This window comes from Sceloporus undulatus, chromosome 5, assembly GCF_019175285.1.
Source record: "Sceloporus undulatus isolate JIND9_A2432 ecotype Alabama chromosome 5, SceUnd_v1.1, whole genome shotgun sequence".
NCBI classification, from domain to species: Eukaryota; Metazoa; Chordata; class Lepidosauria; order Squamata; family Phrynosomatidae; genus Sceloporus; species Sceloporus undulatus.
In genome coordinates this window covers 99,993,960-100,015,123 of record NC_056526.1, presented here as the reverse complement: position 1 = coordinate 100,015,123, position 21,164 = coordinate 99,993,960, and positions in this window count along the sequence as shown.

Genomic DNA, 21,164 nt, shown 5'->3' with positions numbered 1-21,164 from the left:
CTTTAGTAGGCTGCTCTCACCAGCCTCCTCCCCTCCGCAGGTGCGCCGCCAGAGCGGCTTTGGGGCAAGTCCTCCAGCCGCCTCCCCGGTGGCATGGGGGGCGTGGCGGCGTCCTCAATATTCCAGCTGGAATATTGCAGTGTCTTGGTTGCAAAGTGGATGCCACAGTTGAGAGTCTCTGTCTGTCTCTGACACACTTGCAGCCTCTGCCATAGAAAGTACTCAGAAGAAGGCCTTTAATGATGTTTTCAAGCTGTGAGTCAGTTCATAATGGGAGAGACATCTTAGCAGGTTTTGAGGTCATAAGCCATGCAAAGCTTTAAATATACACCATTGACATGGGCCTGGAAGCTACCCTCAACCAGTGCTACCAGCCAAGCCAGAAGAGGGATCACATCTGGCTATTGCATACAGTGCTAGCTGTATTTTCTGAACCAGAAGTTTACCTCAAAGCCAGATCCACACATAATACATTGCAGTAATCTCACCTGGAGGTTACCAGAGTGTAGATCATTGAAGGCCCTGTACATAAAGGAATGTTTCTGGGCCAACAACCAAAGCTGGAATAACACACCCCAAACCACTGAGACCATAGTAAATCTGGAAAGCCCCCAAGCTAAATACCCACAACTCCATGAGGAGTGTAACCTCATCTAAAAGAGGCTGGGCACCACTTAGCCTGTCAGAGGGAAAGCACCTTAGGCTGTCTGGATTCAGCTTCAGGCTTTGGGATTTATTCATTGTGGCCAGACATCCGTTCAGCACATCAATTGCTTTGCCTGCTGAAGATAAAAATGAGGAAGACAGCTGTGTGCCACCAATTGCTACTGATGACAATGCCCTCCAAATCTGTAGCTGACTACTTAATGGTTTCATGAAGCTGTTAAATAGTATGTGGAATAAGCTCACACACTGGTGAACTCCAAAACTAGAGAGTCCATGGGGCTGAGCAACATCCTCTGAACTTCACCACAAGCATGAATAAGGGCATATGTTCTGTAATGTTTTGTTTTGTTTGATGATTCAAATGTGTTTTTAGCCTTTTGCACACAAAGTGGGAAGTTGACACATGCAGAGATCAGACATTCAGTATACCTGTGACACACATTCCTGACTTGCACCTCTATACACAAAGTACTTTTTTTTACTTGTCATAAAACTTAACCAATGTTTTAAAAATGTAAATCCTACTTTATACAATCAGCAAAATTAAACAGTAAATATTTCCCCAATGTCTTACCATTTCTGGTTGCAGGTGGATGGGGGGGGGGGGGGAGATTGCAAGTTTGCATGCACCACCACGCTCAAAATCTTCATGCATGTCAGAGAAACTAAATTCTAGCTCCTCTGACTCTGAAAATCTATAAAGAGCTTCAAAATTGTTGTCCATATCAGATTGCAAACATTCTTTTCTCCAATCTAAACATTTATATTTGATTTTCATGTGCATTTTTCAAAGTGTATGCATTAAATGTGGATATGGTGGATAATGTGCAAAGAAATCTGTAATAGTCATACTTACAGCCTGAAGCAGTACAGTGCTGGAAATTATTTCTCAGTTCCTCTGATTACATAAGCAGATCCCTGTTGGCCTTCTGTAAGAGGAAGGATACCATATTTTGATTCACTGAGTTTAAGCTCACATGTTGAGCCATTCAATCTAATTTCATGAATTTAATGTAGCTTCAAAAAAGATGCCACCATCTTGCCCTTCAAGTATGAATAATTAAGATTGTTTTGTTTTGTTTTAAAAGCAGTTCCTCTAAAAGTATTTGTCATTGTTTGCAACTTTCAATTCCAGCAATGAGAATGATGATGGTTAAAGACAAGTACACGAAGGAACTGTGACAATTCTAAATGGAAATTATTAAAGAGGATGGTTTTGCTGCTTTGTTCAGTATTTTACCATCAAAATATATTGTTTATCTGTTTCAAATGTGTCTGGAAATTTTCTCACAGGAGTACTGGGCTGCCTTCAATTTTTCAAGGTTGTTCAGACTTGCATTTCACATGGCAGATTTTCCTCCAGCATTCCTACACAGAGGCTTGAACACATACCTTTCTTGCTACTTACAGTCAAGAGATTGCTGGTTGGTCATACTTTATCAAGTGTCTTTGTTATATTATGCTGCTTCATGAAAAAAAGTTCATTCTACAGTGAATGAGGCCTTTTCCTCTCAATAGTGTTGTTGTTTGCCTTCAGATCATTTCTAACCTATGGCTACCCTAAGGCCAACCTATCATGGCATTTTCCTGTCAAGTTTCTGGAGAGGATGTTTGCAATTGCCATCCTCTGAGGCTGAGAGAGTGTGATTTGTCACTCAGTGGGTTTCCATGGATGAGCAGAAATTCAAATGCTGTTCTTCAGAGTGATACTCGATTGCTCAAACCACTATACCACACTAGCTGTCTGAGGTATGCTTGTATCTTAAAACAGTCCAACAAAAATACAGTGATTCAAAGCCTGGTCTCCAGATTGGTAGTCTAACCGCTACACCATGCTGGCACTCCCTATTGGTTGTCCCTAAAGTAGCTATAAAAGCTACTTTCAGTTGAACGAATGTGGTAGTGTTTCAAGAGCCTAGACCCATTCATGTATGCCACATTTAATGCATACCTTACAGGGAAGGTCTAAAATTCTGAAAATATAAAAGACTTCAAAGGAATGTTGGAAATACCTCATGTAGCTGATGAATAATGCTAGTATAGACTATTAAGCATGGCCAATGACAAAACTGACAATATTCACACAATTGAGAGGTGGGATTGGACTACCCCTTCAGTATCTCTCAGGGGGTATAGCTTTGCTCATATATGAATACCTCATATAGTACTTAGGGATGCTCAATATAAAAGCAGGCAATTTTCTCCTCACTATTTGGGCTATTCTGTATTCCTTCAAGTTCTAAATTTTTAGAACAGAACAAAGTGTAACCTACTTGCCAGTGTCCTAGTGTAGAGATAGGGTTTCTATTCTACCTCACAATGATGGGTCAAGAGAGTTCAAGAAGAAACAATGGATTTGTTACAGTGAGTGCTTACCGCTCTCTCTCTCTGCTTTGCTTTTTTGCTTCTGATTTCTTTGGGGATCTCAGCATGTATAGAAGTATATATGTATCTGTACTGCATATTGTATTGTTTAGTACTTTTGTTGTTATGTGCCTTCAAGTTGTTTCTGACTTTGGCAACTAATGGAGACCTGTTATGAGTTCTTGGCAAAATTTGCTCATAGGCAGAGAACATGTGACTTGGAGGGGAATCAAACCCTAGTCTCCAGAGTCGTAATCCAACACTCAAACCACTACACGAGGGGTCGGCAACCCCCGGCCCGCAAGCCACATCCAGCCCGGCTAGACCTTGGGACCGGCCCGAGCACGGTCCTGCTGCCGATTGCCAAAGGCCACGCGCCGGAAGCAATAGGCGGCAGGGAACCAGGTCTCTAGCGCGAGAGGGGAGAGGTCAAAGGCTCCACCTCTCAAACGCGAGCCAAAGAGCCGGTCCCTAGCTGGCGTGCGGCACCAGGGCCAAGGAGCCCCGCTGAAGTGAGGTCTCCTTGGACCTGCTGGCTGCCTCCGCTGGCGTGTGGGACCTAGGGCCAAGGAGCCCCGCTGCAGGGGTTCCTTGGCCTGCCTGGCTCCTTCCGGGCAGGGAAGGTAGGGGATGGCAGAGGAGGAGGAGGGAGGAAGGAAGGAGGAAGAGGAGGAGGAGGTGGGAGGAAGAGGAGGAGGAGGGAGGAAGAGGAGGAGGAGGGAGGAAGAAGAGGAGGGGGGAGGAAGAGGAGGAGGAGGAGGGAGGGGGGGGGGAGGGAGGAGGGGGGGGGGAGGAAAGAAGGAGCAGGAGGAGGAAGCAGAAGAGGAGGAGGAGGAGGATTTCCACTCCATTTGATGAGTGTGACTTTCCAAAGTACATTTCTGTGTATTTTCGGTGCATTTAATGCTAAAAGGTCTGCTTTAACAATGATAGTGATGATGGTGGTGGTGGTGGTGATATTGATATCAGCCAGCTTCTGAGGCCCAAATGTCCTCCATTTTGATCATGCCTAACAAACATGCATTTATATTAATTTTTTTTAAAAAAATCATCAAATTTTTTGCATGTCCTCCATTTTTAAAAATGTGTCCTACATTTGAAATTGTCCTATATTATTTAATTATTTAATTGTTTATTTTTTGGCTTCGGCCCCCCAGTTGTCTGAGGGACAGCAACCCAGCCCCCGGCTCAAAAAGGTTGCCTACCTCTGCAATACACCATACAACCTAGGAATTCAATACATTTACAGTAATCTACATGTAAGAGCCAATAATTCCTTACAGTATAGCTGACTGACCGAACCTAAAGAATGCTCACCAGTGGCTCCTCTTCATCCTGGAGAGAAGTGACCAGTGGGTTAACACGGGTCTGTCCTGGGCACTGCTATTATCAATGTCTTGGATGAAGGAATAGAAGACAGCTTATCAAATTTGCAGATGACACCAAATTAGGAGGAATACCTAATACCCCAGAGAAGAGGATCAAAATTCAACATGACCTTAATAAATTGGAAATTAATAGTGGAGGGGTACAGACCTCCAGAAAGAGGTGGCTGGGAGCTGTCTCTCTTTTCCATGTAGCCTCACTGCAGGAACCAAATTGCACAGCACAGCTACACAGAAAACAAAGGAGTGCTGAAAAGCAGCTCCTTTTAGCGCCGCTGCAAAGTGCTGGCGGCAGCGTGAGCACATCACTGCTGCATGGGTCCATCTGGATGGCGCACAGCAGTGACGTCACAGCTGTGCACAGTATACGGCACCGTGCAGCAATAACGTCCTAATGGCGTGCTAGGGTTGCAGGGCGTCTGGAAACGGTGCCCCATTATAATGGTAATTCATACATTCAGATAATTGAGTTTGGTTACGTATACATTCAGTTAGTTGAGTTTAGTCATTGTGGTACTTCATATATATATATATATTCTTCCTTATAACTGTTCATATTCCTGTTCTGTCTATGAATATTATAGTGGGAGGGGGTTGGTAGAGAATAGAAAAGCTTAATAGATAATGGCCTGCTGAAGAGGCCTAGCTAGGTAGCTTGGAAGGTTGGTGATAAGGTTTATACAGCATCTGGCCTCCAAGGTTACAGTCCTTCCTGAGAAAATCTTGGTTGCCAAAGCAAGGTGTGTGTGGTGTGGGAATGCAACTGGGCTGGAGAAGGAGTAAAAGTAGACTTTTTTCCTGTAGCCCTCAGATTCTGCAAAAACATGTTAATGGATCACTTCTGCCTTATTTCTACAATAAACTTTCTTTCTTTGGAATAAGTTTCCTTGTGGATTACTGGCCTGAGGATCCCAGATCTCACACCTAGCACATTGCCAGGACATGCTAAAGGGCCCATCTGTCCCAGGCCAGTATCACTCTATTCTGGTTTGGTCAGGCCTCAACTGGAATACTGCATACCATTCTGGGAACCACAATTCATAAAGGATGTTGACAAGCTGGAATGTGTCCAGAGGTAGGTAATCAAATTCTGCATGGCAGAATCATTCTATGTATTCCTGTATGGGAGACTTAATCAAGATATTCCTGCATGGGAGAACCATTCTATGTATTCCTAAATGGCAGAAGTATTCGATGTATGCTTGCATTGGAGAAGAATTGCTGCATGGAAGAAACATTCTACATATATCTGAATGGGAGAAGTATTCTATGTATTCTTGCAACGGACAAACATTCGATGTATCCCAGCTTTGGAGAATGATTCTATGTATTCCTACATTGCAGAAGCATTCTATGTTTATACCTGCATGGTAGAAGGATTCTATGTATTACTACATGGGAGACTTAATCAATATATTCCTAAATAGGAGAAGCATTCAATGTATTCCTGCAAGGGACAAACATTGGATGTATCCCAGCATAGGAGAACGATTCTATGTATCCCAGCATGGGAGAATCATTCTATGTATTCCTACATGTCAGAATCATTCTATGTATTACTGCATGGGAGACTTAATCAAGATATTCCTACATAGGAGAAGCATTCTATGTATTCCTAAATGGCAGAAGTATTCGATGTATCCTTGCATTGAAGAAGAATTGCTGCATGGGAGAAACATTCTATATATATCTGAATTGGAGAAGTATTCTATGTATTCCTGCAAGGGACAAACATTTGATGTATCCCAGCATAGGAGAATGATTCTATGTATCCCAGCATGGGAGAATCAATCTATGTATTCCTACATGGCAGAATCATTCTTTGAATTCCTGAGTGGGATACTTAAACAATATATTCCTGCATGGGAGAACGGTATTGCAGCATCTTTGACTGTTGCTGTTGTCCTCCGTCTGACTTGGGGGTTGTTAGTAGACTCCACACTACCTCCTTGTTGTTTCCCTCCCCTTTAATTTTTCTCCAGATGCTTCCCCTGGCTACAGTATGATGTCCTTGACTCTTTCACTGGTGTTTAAAATATATCTGACATATAGTCCTATTCCTCCTCCCTCCGTTTGGCCTATTTCTCTCAAAAGGTTATACCTCTTATTTCCATTCACTTATGGATTATCCTCCAGGTTTCAGTGATGACTATTATATCTCATTTGCTTTGTTGTTCCTAGGAGTTCAAGTTCAGCTTTAATTATTTCCCATACTCTGTGCATTCGTGTCGAACATTAAGGCATGGGTACCCTTACTGATGGCCTGTGCAAACATTTTTTTTTTCTCTAAACTGTTGGGTCCTGCACTGTTGTCTTGTTTACCTCTATGACGGTTTGGCTATTTTCTCCATCCCTGCCCATCTCCCTCCCCCACATAACTCAGTTAAAAATCCCTCCGATCAAAATTCTTAAGACTGTGGCAAAAACGTTTGCCAAACCTCGGCGTGAGATGCAACCAGACCTTGCCAGAAGTCCTTCTTCGCGCACCTCAGTCCATGCATCAAAGAATCCAAACAGTTCTTGCGGCCATCCAGTTGTTTTACATCCGATTTTCTTTGCCTTCTGGACCCTGCCCTTCAATTGGGAGACGAGATGAGATGAAACTGTGGCATCCACCTCTTTCAACTTCCTACCAAAGCCTATAATCCCTGCATGATATTCTGAAGGTGTGCTTGCAGTATCATTGGTTCCCACAGAACAAAAAGAAAAGGGGTATATGTGTCAGTGGCTTGACAAACAAGTCTTTGTCAGCTCTCTGTCCACATTATGTGGATCTTTGCCCCAGGGAGACACACACCTCCTCGAGAAATATTGTCGGCCCACAACCCATGCGTCAGTGACTCCCAGAAGGAGTCCCCCCACGGACCACCCACGCCTACTCCAAGGCTTAGCAGCGGATGTTCCCTTTGGTGGAATCCAGGGTCCCTGCTCTGTCCTGAAGTCTGTCCCTGCTGCTTCTTCCTCATCATCTTGATAAACAGACCAGAGATTCAAATTGATTCTGTAGCCTGAGCAATATCTCCCGAATGTTCCCTGGTTTCCTAGTTCTGCGCTGCCGTTTATTCCAAACTATCTACTTATGTAGTATAGTATGTGACAGTTGACCTTCCTCCTTCCCCGCACCCCTTCCTCATAAAGTAGTGACCTTCACAAATTTTTTACAGCATTCCTTTCAGGGGTGGCTTGAAATCTCTCACTGACCATACGGAATCCCGCAGTGGGTTTCACTCAACTGACAAACCGGGTTTAAAACCTGTTCCCAAATACAGTTGAACATATACAACTCATACATTCTAATCTATTTATTAACAAACCCCCATATGCATGATAAAAAATAACTCATTTGTTTTCTGTTATCTCCTTTCTCTTCTTGATTCAAACTATAAAAGTTGTAAAATATTAACATATCACTGATTTCTTTTAATCTCTGCGTACGTCATGCATGATCTTTTCTTTACGGTAATAACACAACTCGTTATTAACAGTCAATCAACCACAGCAGTTCTAGATTCAAACCAACTTCTCAAAGCAATTTAAACTAGCAATAAATAAACTTAAAGCAAACAATGTAATTCATGTACCAAGATAAACATAGCTTAAACACAAACCAAATACAAAAATCTCAAACATATTTAACTTCCGTATATATCCCCACTAGCATTCTATAAAGCCCAACAACACTGCCTCTCAATATCAATACACCTTCCATAACTGCAACTCCCACATAAACACAAAAACTCAGTCTTCAACTCTCAGTCAATAGGATATAAAACCATAATATATAAAACATCAACCAAATTATAACATCAAAAACAATCATGGCAGGGTTCATCGAACTCCTGACACAGAGAGGTCAGCCTATAAGCACTAGTCCTCAGTAAAATCAGGCTTTGACCCTGATTCATTAAAATAGGTTTCAGTGATGGTGTGGGGAAACAGTTTCTTGGATGTCGTAGAACACCCAATTCACATAAGCAAATCCTTTATTGCCTGGAGGCGGTAGGCACCTTTTTGCGCCGGGGGTTCGTGCGTTGCTGTCATAAAGACACCTGGGGGCGGGGCCGAAGGACAGGGGGGAAGCTTCCACCCTCAGAGTGTGGGGCTGACAGCCGGGGGTGGATGCTCCACCATCCCAAGGAACTTTTACCTTCGTCCGAAATGTTCTCCAAGGGGCCCTTTCGCCGACGAAGGGGAGGGCGCGCCGAAGTAAAGGGCTTGGGCACCCTGTTCCCAGGCCCTCCTTCGCTTGAACAGGGCTCCACAAGGGCAAAGGGAAGGGGTGGGCAGGCCGCATTCATTGGCTCCTCCATTGGCCCTTGCAAGAACCAAGCTTCTCTCTCTAGAGGGAGTGGCATGGGGCTGCATGGGACGAGAAGAAGTCATGGACGAAGTGGCTGCCGCTCATGGGCTTCATACATGGCCTTGCAGCCCCAGGCCTCTCTCTCCGGAGGGAGGCCGGTGCCTGCATGGCCCTTCCTAAAGGCCCACTGCAGCCCATGGCAGCACACTGCTGGAGGGCTCAGGCAAACCGCAGCAGGGCCTACTACGCACAAGTGGCACATGGAGCCCTCTTGGCCGGGCTCTGGTGACCAAAGCGGGTCCTACAGGCCACACTGTGGCCCTGGAGCCCTGCGGAGGGCCTTCGTTGACAGCAGCGGGCCTTCCTTACAGGCCCCCGTGCGAGAGGTAAGGGCCTCTCACACGTGAGGCCAAAGGCTCCATATGCAAGAGGTCCTGCGCTGACTGCTACTTGCTGGCAGCAATCAGCGCAGGACCCCGGCCTGGGGCGGTCCCACGGCCTGGCGGACCTGCTCCAGCCCACAGGCCAGGGGTTGCCGCCCCTCTGCTTTCTTGCATCTCCCCGCCCAACATTATCTCACTTTCTCATGGGTGAAAAAACATGTTATTGTTTTGTTATTTTTTAAGACAAACAAACTTTCCCTTCTGCTATCCATCGACCAAAAACTATTTTTTTTAAACTTTTGCTAAGAAACAGTGCTTTTTTTCTTAGTGTTTTCTTAGTGTTTACTGAACACCCCCCCGAATGCTGCCAGAAGTGGCAGGAATGGTGCAAGACCAGACCTTTTAGGCCGTCTGATTTGAGGCCAGAGTTGTCCATTTAAAAAAATGCTCTTGTTACACGGCAGGATGTTCCCCCTCCTCTCTCTACTCACACTTGATGTTGTCTCTGGCAGTCCCATTCTGCAGAACAGGGTCTTCTGGGACTAATGGAGCAACATTCTATGTTCTACCTGTAATCTAGGGAGAATTCTTCTGGCCCTGTCTTTCTCCCCCAGCTGGGACCCCTTATACTGACTTATCCCTGAAGCGCTAGAGCTCACCAGAGGCAACCCTTTTTTTCTCACCTTGAAGTCCTTTATATCTTATAATGTTGATGTTCTTCCTCCCATTTCCTGCCTCCTTCCTCTGAGTTAATCCTGCTGTTAACATATGTTTAGCATTTTTACATATTAACAAGATAGGTTGCATTTTAAAATACCGCCTTGTGCCTAACACCTTTCCCAATAGAAACACCATTCTATTTCCCTGGATTTATCCTGATGGTAGTCTTGTCCTTGCGGTGAGGTTATGCACTCGAGAATATTACATATTGTGACACATCGTTTCTTTAAACAGTACATGCCTCATTTTCATGCTCTACACATCAAAGGCTTTGAAGATTTTCCTACCTGGCATAAAGGTGGCCTCAAGGTTGTGAAGGTCCTGAAAAGGGGAAGGAGTGCACGTGTCGAATACCCGGTGTGCTTCCTTAATTGTCATGGACACGTGGCTCCCTCTAGCATCCCTGAATGTCCCAAGGGGACCGATTCCTATAATGCAGTTGCGTTATTAGAAATCACCCCCAGGACCAATTCAGGGACACAACGGGAGGGACGGCCCATATTTTCCCTGGCCGATAAGGAAGTTGTGCCTGGCGTTCCGGCCACGCACCCTCTCCAGCTTTTCAGGACGTTTCAGCGACATTGCGCCACCTTTCTGCAGGTATGAAAATCCGAATAGGCTGGGCCTGATTTTCTTCCGAAATTCCTTGTGCCACTCCCTTATCCAACTAGGTTTTCAATTTGTCCTCATGCTTCTTTATTTCTAGAACCCAGAAACACCTGGCAGTTCTCATTCCTGATATAGTAAAAATCTTTGTTGACAATATCAACCTGGGTTTACTTGCATGAAAACATTATGAATGTCTGGTTTACAGCAATTCCTGTGTTCCCTTCTTGGGGGATGGACTCGATAGTGTTTCCAGTCCATTATTTTGGTTCCATATTTTGTTGACAAACTTCACTTAGAACTAGGTAGATTCCGTTCTCTCTATCTTGAAGCACTTCCTATTGGTATGCGCTGTTTCTGGGTATATTTGCACAAGTGATCTGCGTGCAGCTTCCATTCATTTTAAAATGGTGAGATTGAATTATCTTAATGAGTTCCTCCTTAAATGCATCCTCTCCCTTCTTTCATCTCTTTTCTTATAGGCGGGTTACAGATCGCATTTGCGGACGTCCTTGGCCCGTCCAGTTTAACGAAAGGGAGTCTCTTTAGACTCCCCTACTCCTGTTACGACTATGCCGTACAAATGGCGGTGGCCATTCCACACGGCTGCCGCCATTTGATGTCTGGATGCTAGCATCCATACGTGTACGCGGCGGAAGTGACGCCGCATAAAGTTGCCGACTGCGCTTTGCGGCACCACTTCCGGGGCCCAGGAAGGAGCGCGATTTACCAGCGTCCTCTCGCAGTGTCCGGGAGTCCCGTGGTTTAGGAAGCTGCAGATCCGTCGCTGCCAAACGGCCCCGAAGCAGAACGCCGCAGTTCGGCGGTCTGTAACGCGCCACTGTTCTTCAGCGTTTTGTCTTTGGTGTCTTTTATTTCTCCTTGTTATGTAATGTGTTCCTGCTTGGTCAGGAACATCCTGACTCTTGGTTAAATTCCTTTGATTTTCCGATCTTGTGGAAAGTGTTCTCTTGTTCTACTCTTTTTTGTTGTTATTTTCTATGTCCTTGGCATTGTTTTATTTTAGTAGTTCTCTTGTACCGGATCACACTGGTCTGTCACTGATTCTCTCTCTTTACTTTTTCTTCTCTTCTGTATAACTGCTCTTGAAAAGTTTTTGTATGTCATCCATTGAGGCTTCTTTGTTTTTTTCCTGTTCCTTTTTTTTTCCCTATTTCCGGAATTATCTGTCCCAGGGCTTCATTAAATGTTAAATACATAGGGGACAGAATGCACCCTGGGACCACATAGTCAGCTCTCTTTTACGAGCAACTGTCCCCCGACTCACCTCTGGATCTGCCGTGAGTACCGGCCCACTGGCACCCCAGTGCCTCCATATCCCACTCTCTCAGGCGTCCACAAGGATCCATTCATGTACCAAGCTGCTGGATGTCCACAGCACCAACAGGGGTCAGCGTCACAAACATATGAGAAACTATCTTCAACTAGCAGATGTTCACTTGACAGATTACTTCAATGCCTGACACAATTAGACTGTCTCTAAAGTAGTTTTTGACCCTAGAGAATTGGACTACAGCAGTTTCTAAACTTACTAATCTGAACTCTAACTTGCCAGAACTAATGCAGTTTGGACACTGTTTTTAACTGCATGCCTCCGTTGCTATGGAATCCTGTGATTTGTCGTTGTTGTGGCATCAGAGCTCTCGAAGAGAAGCTAAATATCTCATTAAAACTACAAATTCCCAGAATTGAGCCATGACATTTAAAGTGGTTATCAAAACTGCATTTTTCTGACGTCGTATAGATTCAAGTCTAGCCTCTTCTGTTGAGACACAATTCTCCCCCAATATACGAACAATTTAGTTTATTTAAAAAAGAAAAAGGAGTGTTGTGTGAAATCTGAAGGCCATATTGACCATATTTTTCATTTGATATAACGCCATGGGGTCGGTCAACCTACGGCACGAGGGGGATTTGGATTCCGCGTGAAAAGACGCGGTGGACTTCTGACTGCCAGCGCAGGCAGCGGTGGCCTTTGGCCTCCAGCACAGGCCGCGCAGGGTCCTTTGGGCTTCCCTCGCAAGCACGGGGGCCTCTGGCCGATGGCGCAGCCCGCGGGGCTTTGGCACGGGGCAAGTGGCGGGCAAGGGGGGGCAAGGCGGAGCAAGTGGGGGCAAAGAGGGCAAGCTGGTGGCACGAGGTGGCAAGGGGCGCAAGAAGGAGCAAGTGCGGGCAAGGGGGGGCAGTTGTCTATAGAAGCCTCAGAAAACATGTATTTTTTATTAAAAAATCAGCAGATTTTTTGCATGTCCTCCATTTTTTTAACTTAAAAAATTGTCGCCATGTTAAATTTTTGTCCTACATTTGTCCTAGTTTATGTATTATTTTTTTAATTTTTAAAAATTTAATTTTTAATTTGGTTTTTTTTTTTTTTTTTTTTTTTTTTTTTTTTTTTGTTTTTTTGCTTCAGCCCCCAAGTTGCTGAGGGACAGCAACACGGCCCTGGGTCAAAAGGTTGCCTACCCTGGTTATAACGTGTATGTATTTAATTTGGTTGATCATATGTGGCTTTATATAACAAGAACAGAGTTCAAGAAATCCCTTTAACATTAATCAGCAACTTTTAAAAGTTCTTGAAATTAGGACCGGAAACACGAGCAGACAGCCTGTTTGGGGCCTCTTGGGATGGCTTGGGGTCCTGGTGTTTAGAATTGACATGACACGCCTACACGCCAGGAGAGAAGATCGGACTGGCTTATCTCCTTTGGAGCATGGCACTTAATACCCTTTTCCCAGAGCTGGCTCTTCAGGGGAAAAGCCAGCTCTTTGGAAGGAAGAGGCGACTTTTTTCCACTCCAAAAGGAGTGCGATCTTATCCACTCCTTTTGGGGTGGAAGATGGGCGGATTGGGCGGATGAGCATTGTTTGCCACATGCCCCTGATCCAAAAGGGAGCCGCTCTAATCTCCCTTTTGGACTGTCTGTATCCCCTAGTCCTTTTAGCTGCCAGGTCAAAGGACCACAAACATATTTGATTTTTTACGGTAGGTTTAATGTTCTCTTGTTGATGAGATTTATATTCAATAAACTACAATAGTTTAGTTGATCTGGAGGATTTGTGGTATGTTCTGGAAGAAATTGGAACATACAGTTCGTTACCACTGTAATAGCCTAGCACCAATATAAGTGTCCTAGTGTGCAAAATATGAGGCCTTCGTGAATGGTCAGCTGATAGAGTGGAATTTAATGTCGTCCGCTGAAACTTGTCAGTGGACTTCTATGGGTTCAATAAATGGAAATCATAAATCCTTATTCTTGGTTCTATAAGAGGTGTTTGGTTGATGGCACTGAGAAAACTACTTATTCCAAATCAAACATGGCCGCACATTGTGGAGCTCAAGTAGTAATGGTTTTCATTTCTTCTCTCTTAGATTACTGGGCCTGGCTTTTCTCCATGTCTCTTCAACAAATTCACAGGGACTGGTAAAAAATACGATGCCTACAACAATGCCATTTTTTAACCTACCAAAAACAGTTACTTACTCTCTTGCCATGGCAGAAAACCACCCTGAAAAAAAGGACTCAAGCTTTGTCCTACCTATTGGGCTCTCCATTCCATTCCAGTCAAATCTTTACACCGCCATCTTTTTCATACCTGATTAAAAACTGGATCTTACTTTTGTTTTTCTCATTCCCCATTTTTTGCCAAAAAGACGAGATGACAGATACTGAAACGAAATCACACTAATTCCACGATCCACTGTTTAAACACACTAGCATTATTTAAGGATGACCTTATATGCCTGTAATTCTCTAACAGTCCCTATCAGTTCTATAACAACTGAGACTTACTTTCAAGTGGCATGGCCTAGGACTTGCGTTGTCTATATTAATCGTATACACTTATAAGGTAACTTGATGAGCTAATTTTAACTTCTAAAAAGAGTTATTTGAAGTTCCTCTCGTGATCACCAAAACTGTTTGCCCAACATGACATGGGAGATTTACAAGGCTACTCAGCTGGAGAGCCCTATTGGAGGCTTGGATTGAGTTTGGTTGGGTGTGGGAGTAAAGTAAGTAAGTAATACCTTTTTTTTATTTATTGTGTATTTATAGCTGATTCTAACTTTTACTGTTTCTTTTCCTCCTTTTCTATGTTTTTCTCCGCGGTTCGACTGTGCAGTTTTTAAAGGCTCCCTTTTTAGAGTGTATTTAGAACTCGAAAGGAAAAGATGTAAAAGTTCAGTACAATGAGGTTTTTAAATAATTATAATCCTTTTCAGCTAAGCCCTGATATTACTAAGATAGACTCTGAAATGGGGCACATGTGACTTTTTCGAGATACAGTTAAGACTTTAATGTACACCTGCGTAAATGCAATGTGTAAAATGAAGCAAAATGGTTATGCCGGAATTGCTGCTTGATGGCTGCTGAGTAGTTTGGCGGCAACTATGTGGAACGGGTTTTTTATTCTCTGCAAAGACATGAGAGCCCTCAAACATTCCTGTGCTATCTTCTTAATTCGGTTTTTACCAACTACTAGAAAGAAAACGGCATACATTTGATGCTGCATATATTTACTGCTAAGGTTTACCCTTCTGTTCCCTCCAAAAAACTGAATGGACAGGTAGCTCCCATAACTCAAAAGGCCACTTCAGATTTCTAAAATAGCAGTTACCCAGGTTTGTGCTTCTGAGATAACCTGTCAATAAATAATAACTGGGGAGTCTAATGGTTGCTCCTGTTGGCTCAATTACCACCCATCCTCTCAGAAAGGCCTTTGCCCACAGGTTGTGTTTCAATTCACTTGCTCTCAGTTGGGCTATTAGGTTAAGATTCATTAAATATATTGTTATTGTTCTGCCTCCACAGTTACAGTGTTTCAAAGGCCTTAACTTACTCTCAGAAGAAGTTGCCCCATTACACCTTTGCTCTCGTCATTGCTTTGAAGATTTATCCCTCAATCAGTAGATTCGCCCAGAACCTCCTGCAAAAAAATTGTTCCCTCTAAATGTAGGTACATCCTAAAACTTTGACCCAGTATGTTCACTGCTGCTGCGAGTCTAACAACTCACTAGTACACTTTCACCCTCCCAGATCAATGCAACTTTTATCGGTACTGGGGCATGGGCCGGCACCTTCATGATGATGAGTTAGCTGAGAGCTCCCAGGCCTCGAGAGAATGCTGGAAGTCCAAGGGAGAAAGGGTCCACAGCTTTCTTTTTTCCTAACACCCAGACTAGATGATACTCGCAGCCCCGCACTCACGTTGGCCATAGGTGTACCCCACTGTTGCATAAAAACTCAGGAGGTTACAACTGGGGGTATTAATTCACGAGGAAGTCCATGTTTCTTCTGCATGACAATAAAATTGCATCCCACTGGTGTAACTTCCTACTAGCCCAGCATATGGATTTTCTTGATCATTGAAGAAGGAGTCATCCTTCCAATGGAATTACAACCTTTAAAACAAATTGTCATATAAGATGATGTAGCATGTAACTTTCAGATTGAGTATGCTTAATCTGTCCTAATCATTAAATCCGCTGGTCTTTTTTTGTCAAGTGTCCATGGTCTTCCAGAAATAAGAGCCATAGGGCAAGAAGCCATTCATACTACACACGTATGTGCTATTATTCCAATTTAACGCTTGTGGTTTACTCCTGTGAACTCCTTGGATTTGTAGTCTGTGAAGCACTAAGGACTTTGGCGAGGATTTTACGTGCCCCTCCCTAAACACCCCCCAATTCCCAGATTTCATAGGATGCAGCCATGGCAATTAAAGTGTGAATATAACACTTTTTAACATTCTAATTCTGTAAGTGACGGGAAGATTTCCCTTCCTTTTGTTGCAACACATGTGAACTTGTTATGAATGGCACTTGTGATACCTATAGGCGTTAACCATAGATTTCTCGATGTACCAAAGTAACGGTAGGTTGACGAAATCCCTGGATCCAATCTAAACTTCTTAAGAAAACGATTTAGCAAATTCAATTGAGCAACCTGGGTTTGCAATGCCTTAGAGCAAACTCACATTATTTGAGTATGAAAAAGGCCCTATCTCTGCACCAGCAAAGTCCTGTTTTTGGTGCCATGTTGATTGCCAAAAGATCATATTTTTTATTTATATATCGGGAGTTAGCCCTTATTTTAATTATGTAAGTTCCTTTTCCTAATCTCTTCCATCTTGAGGATTCCATTATTGAGTCGCTTTTTATCCATTTCTGCATGCTTTTTTTTTCGTTAAAAAGTTTCTAGATATCGTACCATATACAATTATCTAACCTCTTTTTAAAAACTAAGACTACGTTTTATATAAAACAGCCCTCCCTCAAAAATCAGTGTAAGAAATAAGCATTAGTAAGGCTACTATTTAAAAATTGGTTACTTCATTATTTCCCTCACATTACTCTGGGGAATCCAGCAAAGAAATTGTCCTAGCATCCTAATGATATTAAACCTGTCACAGTACTTAAAAGGTCTAAGGGGTTAATCATAATAATGAATACGGTTTATTTGTATACCGGCCCTTATAAAAACCACATTAATCAAGGCGGTTTTTTCAACAATTTGCATAACAATCACACTGCATATTCAAATACTCATATATCAGTGGCAAACATCTCAAACAAAGGCAACAATACAGGTATCAATATTAATATCAATGTGCATATTCACAAAACCGCCAATTCTTACATAACAAACAATAGCACTATCCAAACAGCTTCAAACCCTCCAACCACCAGCGTTACCACCAAAATACAAAAAAACTCACCAGAAGGAAATGCCCAGATGGTATCAGGGCACAACCACAGTTCTTTCGCCGCGCTTACAGCAGAAGCAAGGTGGGACACGTCCTCCGAGATCCCCCGTTGGCATGGGTGGGCGCTGGCGGGCATCCTCTTCGTGGTTGCCAGCGAGCGGGCTAATAGGCTTTGCTCTCACCGGCCTCTCCCCCCCAATCCGCCAGGTACGAAACCAGAGCGGCTTTGGTGCAAGTCCTTTTTTTCGGCCCCTCCCCCGGTGGCATGTGGGGTGCGTGGAGAGTCCTCCTTCGGGAAGCCGGTCGAGCCTGCTGTAGTAGGGCTGCTCTCACCGTGCCTCCTCCCCTACGCGGAGCGCCGCCAGAGCGGTTTGGGGCAAGTCCTTCGGCCGCCTCCCTGGTGGCATGGGGGGCGTGGCGACGTCCTCATTCGGGTGCCGGTGCGCCTGCTTTAGTAGGCTGCTTCACCAGCCTCCTCCCTCCCGCGTGCTCCGCCAAGCGCTGCTTTTGGGGCAATCCTCCACCGCCTCCCCTTGGATGGGGGCGTTGCGGCGTCCTCATTTTCCAGTGGAATATGCAGTGTCTTGGTTGCCAAAGTGATGCCACAGTTGAGAGTTCTCTGTCGCTCAACCCTTGCAGCCCTTGCCCTAGAAGTACTCAAGCAGGCTTTCATGATGTTTTCAAGCTTGTGCGTCAGTCATAGGGCATCCTCTTCAGTTTTGAGTCATAAGCCATGCCCCGCTTTAAATATACACCCTGACATGGCCGAGCCACTCAACCCATGCTACCAGCCAAGCAAAAGGCACATCTGCTATTGTCCGTGCTAGCCTGTATTTCTGAACCAGAGTTACCTCAAAGCCAGATCCCACTAATACTTGCAGTATCTCCTGCGAGTTACCCGAGTGTAGATCATTGAAGGCCCTGTACATAAAGGAATGTTCTGGGCCCTAACCAACCAAAGCTGGAATAACAACCCTAAACCATGAACTCATAGTCAATCTGAAAGCCCCAACTACATTACCACAACTCCATTAGGAGTGTCACCTCATCTAAAGAGGTGGGCACCACTAGCCTGTCTCAGAGGAAAGCACTTAGGCGTCTGGATCCGCTTCAGGCTTTGGATTTTCATTGTGCCAGCCATACGTTCAGCACACAATTGCTTGGCCTCTGCTGAAGTAAATGAAAACAGCAGACCGCTGTGTGCCACAATGCCTCTGACAATGCCCTCCAAATCTGTAGCTGACTCTATTAATGTTTCATAGCTGTTAACTAGTATGTGTAATAAGCCTCACACACTGGTGAACTCCAAAACTAGAGAGTCCATGGGCTGGCACCATCCTCTGAACTTCACCACAAGCAGAATAAGGGCACTATGTTCTGTCAATGTTTTTTTTGTATGCTCCAATGTGTTTTTACCTTTTGCACACAAGTGGGAAGTTGACACATGCAAGATCAGACTAGATACCTGTGACCACATTCCGACTTGTACCTCTATACACCAAGTACTTTTTTTTTACTTGTCCATAAACTAACCACTGTTTTTAACATGTAATACTACCTTTCATACAATTCACCAAAATTCACCTAAATATTCCCCAATGTCTTACCATTTCTGGTTGCGTGGATGGGTGGGGGAGTTGCAAGTTGATGCCACCCCACGCTCAAATCTTCATGCATGTCAGAGAAACTAAATCTGCTTTTCCTCTACTCTGAAAATCTATAAAGCGCTTCAACATTGTTGTCCATCTCAGATTGCAAACATTCTTTTCTCCAATCTAAACATTTATCTTTGTTTCATTTGCATTTCAGTGTGTTTTTTTTTTTTGCTTAAAATGTCGATATGTGGATATGTGCAAAGAAATCTTTAATCGTCATCTTTACACACCGTTGCTGAACTTATTTCTCAGTTCCTTGATTACTAAGCATATCCTGTTGGCCTTCTGTAAGAGGACGATTACCATATTTGATTCACTGCGTTTAAGCTCACCTGTTAGCCATTCAATCTAATTTCCTGATGAATGTAGCTTCAACAAAAGCTGCCACCTCTTTCCTTAAGTATTGATAATTAAGATTGTTTTGTTTTGTTTTTTAAAAACCAGTTCCTCTCTAAACTTATTTGTCATTGTTTGCCACTTTCAATTCCAGCAATGAGATGATGAGGTTTTTAAAGACAAGTACACGACGTAACTGTGACAATTTAAATGGAAATTATTAACCGGATGGTTTGCTGCTTTGTTCCGTATTTTACCATCAAAATTACGTTTATCTGTTTCAAATGTGTCTGGACATTTTCTCACAGGTTTTCACTGGGCTGCCTTCAATTTTTCAGGTTTTGTTCAGACTTGATTTCACAGGCAGTTTCTCCAGCATTCCTACTACAGAGCTTCTTGAACACATACTTTGCTCCTTACATTCAAGAGCTTGCTGGTTGGTCATACTTTATCAAGTGTCTTGTTATATTATGCTGCTTCTGAAAAAAGTCATCTACAGTGCATGAGGGCCTCTTTCTTCCATAGTGTTGTTTGCTCAATCCATTTCTAACCTATGTACATAAGCGCCAACCTATCATGGCCATTTTCTTGTCAAGTTTTCTGGAGAGGATGTTTGCAATTGCCACCTCTGAGGTGAAGAGTGTGATTTTTCATCGTGGGTTTCCATGGATGAGCAGAAATTCAAATGCTGTTCTTCACGTGATATCTCGATTGCTCAAACCAATACCACACTAGCTGTCTGAGGTTCACTGCTTGTATCTTAAACAGTCAACAAAATACCGTGATTCAAAGCTGGTCTCCAGATTGTAGTCTAACCGCTACACCATTGCTGGCACTCCATTGGTGTCCCTAAATTACTATAAAAGTACTTTCATTTGAACCGAAGTGGTCGTTGTTTCAAGCGTCTCCCCATTCATGTATGCCACCTTAATGCTACTTACATGGGAAGGTCTAAAACTTTGAAAATATAAAAGACTTCAAGGAATGTTTGAATACCTTCATGTAGCTGTGATTTATAGTATAGACTATTAAGCATGCAATGACAAAACTGACATATCCATCCTTGAGAGGTTGGATGGCTACCCCCCTTCAGTATCTCTCCGGGGGTATAGCTTTGCTCATATATGAAACCTCTATAGTACTTAGATGCTCATATAAAAGCAGCATTTTCTCTCACTATTTTGGCTATTCTGTATTCCTTCAGTTTCAAATTTTAGACAGAACCAAAGTTTGTAACTATTGCCATTGTCCTCGGTTTAGTAGGGTTTCTATTCTGACTCACAATGCTGGTCAAGAGAGTTCACGAAGAAACAAGGATTTGTTACAGTGAGTGTTACCGCTCTCTCTCTCTCTGCTTGTTTTTGCTTCTGAATTTCTTTGGATCTCAGAATGTTCGAAATTATATATGTTCTGTACTGCATTTGTATTGTTTATACTTTGTTGTTGGTTCCTCAGTTGTTTCTGATTTGGCACCTAATGGAGACCTGTATGAGTTCTTGGCCAAAATTGCTCATAGGCAGAGAAATGTGACTTGGAGGGAATCCAACCCTAGTCTCCAGAGTCGTAATCCACACCAAACATCTCCCGAGGGTCGGCAACCCGGCCGCAAGCACATCCGCCCGGCCTAGACCTTGGGCCGGCCCGAGCAGTGTCGTGTGCGATTGCCAAAGGCACGCGCCGGAGCAATCGGCGGCCAGACAGGTCTCTCGCCGAGATGGTCAAAGGCTCCACCTCTCAAACGCGAGCCAAGAGCGGTCCCTGCTGCGTGCGGCACCCAGGGCCAAGAGCCGCTGAGTGAGGTCTCCTTGCCTGCTGGCTGCCTCCGCTGGTCGTGTGGGCCTAGGGCAAGAGCCCCGCTGCAGCGCGGTTCCTTGCCTGCCTGGCTCCTTTCCGGGCAGGGAACGGTTCGGGGATTGCCAGAGTGAGGAGGAGGAGGGAGGAGGACGAAGGCAAGGAGAAGGGTGGGAGAAGGAGGAGGGAGGAAGAGGAGGGGAGGGCAGGAAGAAGAGGAGCGGGGGAGGAA